A 7,385-nucleotide genomic window follows, 5' to 3' on the forward strand; every position below is an offset into this window, starting at 1 on the left:
AAGTCTCATCATACCGACCTATTGCAATAAATTCCATTATCGGCAGAAGTTTCAAATGATTTTGCACTTCCACGCTGTTTAGGTTCCTATACTCTGCAATCAAAATCGGCACGCTAGAAAGCTCCGTCGCCATCCCGTGGTTCGGAGTCAGTTCGCCCATGCAGCTGCGCTCTCGATGCAGCCGCTGGGTTTCTGGTTGCCGCTCGGCGACCCAAATAAAACACATAAAAATATACCTGTTTATTTAATCCTGAATAGTTTTGTTTTATACATTGGAAGGGCACGATTGTGCTTTCATCTGGCAAGGGTGGGAGGGGGGGAGGTTGTCCTCCTCTCCTTACATGCTGTGCAGTCAACGCGGGAATAACTTAAAGAAAACAAGTCACACGCATTACTCATCTTTGTTCATTTAACAGGTACTCTCGACAGCCTTTGGCATCCCATTATGATAGACTTTCTCCGATCGCAAAACTGTTCCGAAAGCTTCTAAAAGCTTTCTCTCAACATCGAAATGTGTTTTACAGCTGTAGCGCAGGAAAGCCGTTAGCCACACCTTTTATTGGAAGTCCCCAAGGCATATAACTAGGTCATATACCTTCGGATATTATTATTCACATAGGTTGCGTTCTCTCTTTCCCGCCAAGTGTGTTAACGCAGGTACAGACCAACGGCACGATGGTAGTCAAGGGCACACGAGGTTCTGAATATTCTCTCTGGCGGCGAGTGTGGATCAAAAGTCGCCGTCAGCACGGCAAATTAATGCTTTCTATACTTCCTAAATAGCTGCGCCAGTACTTCTATCGAATTCGCGACTCCGTCTTCCGTTTAAATGTCGGAAGGTTGGCAGACGTCCTGCATGTGAGCGTAATTAGGTTTGCGCACATTGTGAATGTGCAAATTGTGTGCCGCTCTGAGCGCAAAAATATGTAACGGCTCAAGTCCGTCCACATTTGTTTTAATGTGTCATTTTATTAGAGAGCAACGTCCAAACTCTGATTCAGCTTTGTGGGAAAAACGTGGCTTGCATACACAACCAGAATGAACATTTTCTGCAAGCATTAAAGCGCAACTTTTGTATTATTTTCCTTCTTTTTTTGTTTCTCGTGCATTTAAGCAATTCTTATGACATCTGCGTGCCTAAAGCCTAGTGATACCTAGTACTCGAAACGGTGCAAGATATCTGGAATAATTCAGTTTCGGAACAATTAATAACATCAAGCATTCCACTATACTTAATCGGTAAAACCACTTAATAAATTTCAGGTTGAAAGACCTACGCTTGTACCTTGGACACATAGAGTAATTGTCTTGTTAGGTCCTGCTTCACCATAAGGCCTTTTCCTGTTCTTAGTTCTTAATTTGACATGTTCTTGGCTTGTTACCTTGTTTTTCTTTAATTTGTTTTTAAAGTTCATGTCATTCTAAACTATTTTTCTTAATTGAATATATGTCTAAACAAAGTGCGAGGCAGTGTACGTAGCAGTCAGTGCATTTGTTGTTTGTATTTAGGAAGTTACGTATAATCATGTTTGTCGTCTTGCCAGCTGCCTTGTAATGGGTGTTTTGGCCCAGCGAAGCCAATTTTAGCAAGCAAACCCTTCCAGAAAGTTTCTGAAAGTTAAGCTTTCTTTGCATCTTCTTTGGACTTTCCTACCGCTGCTGCTGCTGTCTTGCTAAATAGCTCTTACTGAATGGCTCATGCTGATATTAATGTGGTCGTTGAACCAGTGTCATCCCAGCTGACTGCCGGCTACAGTCTTCCACGAGTTAACAGTACCGAACATAGTCCAAATACCGGACATAATAATGTGACCATAACATGGTTTTGGCATGTGAAATTCGAGTAATAATTTTTACACACTGAAAATGTGTCTAACTGGATCGTCTAGAATTTCCTTGGAAATGTTTGCTCAGCAGGAACACCGTTCTCCACAAACATAGTAAAAGCTTCGCTTAAACCAGTAACCACAGCATTTGGGATCCGCGGAATAACCGCAGGCTGATAATTAGGTAAGGACACCACTGAGCGCACAAAAAGAAACATTATCAATTACACAGCTGACAATGCCGTCAGTGCTATAGTGAATTTACTCCCCCAGAATAAGGACACCGAATGAATGCTTGAGAAAGCTAAGTAAAATTTGAGGGTTTGTGATGAAGTACTGATTTGCACAGTGCTGGCAAGCAACAAAATGCAAAATTAAGGCTGTTCATTGCAGTGCCCAAGACACACGTGAATATTGCAACATTCTATACTGGGCTAAACAGTGCCTACTGACTTGTACGCTGCCTTCTCGAATCAGTGCATAGAATCAAAGCAAACCACTTGCATCTTTTATTGTTTGTTTTTATGTGCGCATCATACAAGTCCGTTCTTTATTCGTCCTGCTAGCTAGTATGTGTTATTCTCTGTACTTCGGTCTTGTGCTTTATTATGTTTTGTTTTTATGTGCTACTTTACTTGTTATTTTCTACCTGGATTTCTCCTCTCTCTGCTGCTCACTGCAAAGCCAAACTGGCTTTGGGGGCACCGAAATAAATAAATAAGTTTACAAAGCTATCCTTCTACTGCATGTATGTCCCCTGACCGGATCACATTTAACGAAGTATCCGACAATCGGAGTAGCGATGCCACACAAAGCTTTTATCGCCCATTAGACACAGCTGAATATAATGCTGCAGTGACCACAGGATGGTAAGAACTCGAATTAGCCTAGACTTGAGGAGGGAACGGAAGAAACTGGTACATAAGAAGCCGATCAATGAGTTAGCGGTAAGAGGGAAAATAGAGGAATTCCAGATCAAGCTACAGAACAGGTATTCGGCTTTAACTCAGGAAGAGGACCTTAGTGTTGAAGCAATGAACGACAATCTTGTGGGCATAATTAAGGAGTGTGCAATAGAAGTCGGCGGCAACTCTGTTAGACAGGATACCAGTAAGCTATCGCAGGAGACGAAAGATCTGATCAAGAAACGAAAACGTATGAAAGCCTCTAACCCTACAGCTAGAATAGAACTGGCAGAACTTTCGAAGTTAATCAACAAGCGTAAGACAGCTGACATAAGGAAGTATAATATGGATAGAATTGAACAAGCTCTCACGAACGGAGGAAGCCTAAAAGCAGAAAAGAAGAAACTAGGAATTGGCAAGAATCAGATGTATGCGTTAAGAGACAAAGCCGGCAATATCATTACTAATATGGATCAGATAGTTCAAGTGGCTGAGGAGTTCTATAGAGATTTATACAGTACGAGTGGAACCCACGATGATAATGGAAGAGAGAATAGTCTAGAGGAACTCGAAATCCCACAAGTAACGCCGGAAGAAGTAAGGAAAGCCTTGGGAGCTATGCAAAGGGGGAAGGCAGCTGGGGAGGATCAGGTAACAGCAGATTTGTTGAAGGACGGTGGGCAGATTGTTCTAGATAAACTGGCCACCCTGTATACACAATGCCTCATGACCTCGAGCGTACCGGAATCTTGGAAGAACGCTAACATAATCCTAATCCATAAGAAAGGGGACGACAAAGACTTGAAAAATTATAGACCGATCAGCTTACTGTCCGTTGCCTACAAAGTATTTACTAAGGTAATTGCAAATAGAATCAGGAACACCTTAGACTTCCGTCAACCAAAGGACCAGGCAGGATTCCGTAAAGGCTACTCAACAATAGATCATATTCACACTATCAATCAGGTGATAGAGAAATGTGCGGAATATAACCAACCATTATATATAGCTTTCATTGATTATGAGAAAGCGTTTCATTCAGTCGAAACCTCAGCAGTCATGGAGGCATTGCGGAATCAGGGTGTAGACGAGCCGTACGTAAAAATACTGAAAGATATCTATAGCGGCTCCACAGCCACTGTAGTCCTCCATAAAGAAAGCAACAAAATCCCTATAAAGAAAGGCGTCAGGCAGGGAGATACGATCTCTCCAATGCTATTCACAGCATGTTTACAGGAGGTATTCAGAGACCTGGATTGGGAAGAATTGGGGATAAGAGTAAATGGAGAATACCTTAGTAACTTGCGCTTCGCTGATGATATTGCCTTGCTTAGTAACTCAGGGGACCAGCTGCAATGCATGCTCACTGACCTGGAGAGGCAGAGCAGAAGGGTGGGACTAAAAATTAATCTGCAGAAAACTAAAGTAATGTTTAACAGTCTCGGAAGGGAACAGCAGTTTAAGATAGGTAGCGAGGCACTGGAAGTGGTAAGGGAATACATCTACTTAGGACAGGTAGTGACTGCTGATCCGGATCATGAGAGTGAAATAATCAGAAGAATAAGAATGGGCTGGGGTGCGTTTGGCAGGCATTCAGAGATCATGAACAGCAGGTTGCCATTATCCCTCAAGAGAAATGTTTATAACAGCTGTGTCTTACCAGTACTCACGTACGGGGCAGAAACCTGGAGGCTTACGAAAAGGGTTCTACTTAAATTGAGGACGACGCAACGAGCTATGGAAAGAAGAATGATAGGTGTAACATTAAGGGATAAGAAAAGAGCAGATTGGGTGAGGGAACAAACGCGCGTTAATGACATCTTAGTTGAAATCAAGAAAAAGAAATGGGCATGGGCAGGACATGTAATGAGGAGGGAAGATAACCGATGGTCATTAAGGGTTACGGACTGGATTCCGAGGGAAGGGAAGCGTAGCAGGGGGCGACAGAAAGTTAGGTGGGCAGATGAGATTAGGAAGTTTGGAGGGTCAACATGGCCACAATTAGTACATGACCGGGGCAGTTGGAGAAGTATGGGAGAGGCCTTTGCCCTGCAGTGGGCGTAACCAGGCTGATGATGATAATGATGATGATGATGAATATAATGCATACTGCGCGTCGATTTACTCATGTGAGCGCGATCTTGAGTCACCTACAAATGCGGCACATTATCCGCTAGAATATATACATACAGCATCACTGGTCGGCGTTGTAAAGTAGGATCCCGTGTATCATTTTTAACACGCTGGCTAATATGTAAACTTCGAAATCACTTATAGTTTATGCTCCACTGTGTCGCGCAGAAACATCATCAGGTCAAAGAACAGCCAGATGACGCCTGCTGAACGTCGTCTGCCACGGCGCACCTCTTCCGTTTCTTCCTGAAGCGTCCTCGAAAGGCGCCTAAATTTATCCCCCAAGGATTTCCATCACTTCCGCGGTGCTGTGATAATGTCATCTGCATATATGAAACGCGTTTTCGTCATCGGAGAGTAGGCTGGTGAGAGAGGCAGGCTATACAAGTTCCACACAGGCATTTGATCGCGATCGAGCGTAATCAAATTTCTCGATCGCGATTAAAACTACTTCGGTATGACGCCCTTATAAGGTTCCGAGAACTCACCTGTTACCGCAGCATCGGGCATGACGATCCAGGAGCACCTCGTCATGTGCTAGTTCTTGAGGCGCTTGTGTTTCGCCTGCCACCAAAGCCCAGGTAGAGCCTCAACGCCGGCGATCAGCGCTTCGTTGTTGATCGCCTCCATAGCCTCTATGCTCTTGCGACACGAAACCAGCAGCGATTCCTGGCGTCTCCGTGCGATTCTGAAACTTAAAAAACCTATTTCCGAAGAGCCGGAAATGTACATGCGGGCCCTGTGACGTCGGTGCACAAGCTGCCACTTCCGTCGCATACGCTTAGAATGATGCTCAGGATCAAGAGCTCCCTGAGGCGCGCGCTGCCTGAGGGTATTTCCTCTCTAGACGCGTGGGACAGGAACGCACGGCTCCGCAGACGCGTCACGTGTAGCCAGGCGCGTACAATTCGCCGCGTGTGGTTGGCCCACCGAGTTTCTTACAATAATTACTAGGGAGAAGTTTGGTCTGCATTCGTTGTACCGCCGTGGGAATGAGGAGAAGTACATGGAGTTGTCTTATCTTCGTGCTTGTGGATTCAGACGTTGTTGTGGCTTTGTATATTACGCTATATAAATCCTATTGTCGTAAATTTCAGCGCAAGCTTTACTCTTCGAAGTGCGGAAGACGCCACCAACACGCACAATAGCTATTAATTGCAACGATTGAACTTGTCAAGGTGGGCAAATCGAAACGCCTCAAGCGTCTCAAGTCATGCCCGCGATAAATTCACAAGGGCGTCGCACTCGCTTGTTATTACATGCGTCCGTGGCTTAATGGTTTCAATATCAGGCTTCTGTTCTACAGCTCCTGTTCTCGAATCCTGCCGTCGGACAACATTAATGATGTTTATGTAATTATTTATTACGCAGTATACAATTTAATATGACTAAATTACAAAGTCACAAAGCTGTTTAAAGCCAAAAATACGAAGTTTAGGCAAATCCACGTACTTCCCATAATTCACATGCTGGTACAACCGTTCTTGTGGTTGCAGCTCCGGTAGACACTACCTTCAGAGTTCCCTCTAGTAATTATAGTACAAAACTCTATGGCTGGGCTGGGCCTTCACGGAGTTATTCAGGAGCCAGCGACTTTGGAACGTGCCGGACACGTCGGTTGCGTCATATCGTTGGAATATAGACGCCGGTTGTTCGACACGGTGACGTCGCGGAGCGCGACGCGCGCGCGCGTTACGTCGGAGCATAGCGGCGGCCTAATTGATCTTAGCGGTTTCTTGCACAATCTTTTTTTTTTCTCGTAGATAGATGGGGGAGCTACATACAAGCCATTTGTGAGAAAGTTGGCTTTGCCGCATTCTGCTGACGGACCACACCACGAAGAAATCCCGAGGTGTGAGCCACATAAGGCTTCGCTGTAAAGCGACATAGTACGGATAAGAGCACAACCAACCTTACAAAAGAGGGGCTACCTTTAGATGTTTTTATTGGCGTACGTGAGGCGCAATCGTAGGCCGCAGACACCCGCTAAAGACGCTACAGAACGCAAGCCAACGAACGTACTAGTCAAAGAGCGTGACACAGTGTATTTGGTGTTAGGTAGCGGCAAAAGATGAACCTCAAAAATTCTGCAAAAAAATTTTTAGTTCAACCTTTCCCTATACGAAGTTGCGTGCGCTGAGACTCGTGCGATCTCGTGGTATGGGTGTTTAACCGATTAGATCTCGGCTGAAGGCGAGCGCGGACTAACAGAACGCACAGGCGCTCGGCTTCATGATTAGAGAGCTTTAGCTTGTGCGGCATTCCAGTAAACGCAAGGCGGACTGGGCGTATACAGAGCTAGCACTGCATCAACCAAGTATAATCTACTTCGTGTCTGAGGTAAATTTTCAGCAGCGGCGAATCGTAACACAATTACGGCTCTGCTAAAATTTAGACCAGCAGCGAGAAAGAATAGGCTTGGTTACTCCAATATTAGCTCTGTATTTGTCTGGTTGAGCTCTGCGTCACCAGGTGGCAGCACCGCTCCGACCGCTCACGTTTACGCCTACGCCCCTCCGGT

Source organism: Dermacentor andersoni, chromosome 2, assembly GCF_023375885.2.
Source record: "Dermacentor andersoni chromosome 2, qqDerAnde1_hic_scaffold, whole genome shotgun sequence".
NCBI classification, from domain to species: Eukaryota; Metazoa; Arthropoda; class Arachnida; order Ixodida; family Ixodidae; genus Dermacentor; species Dermacentor andersoni.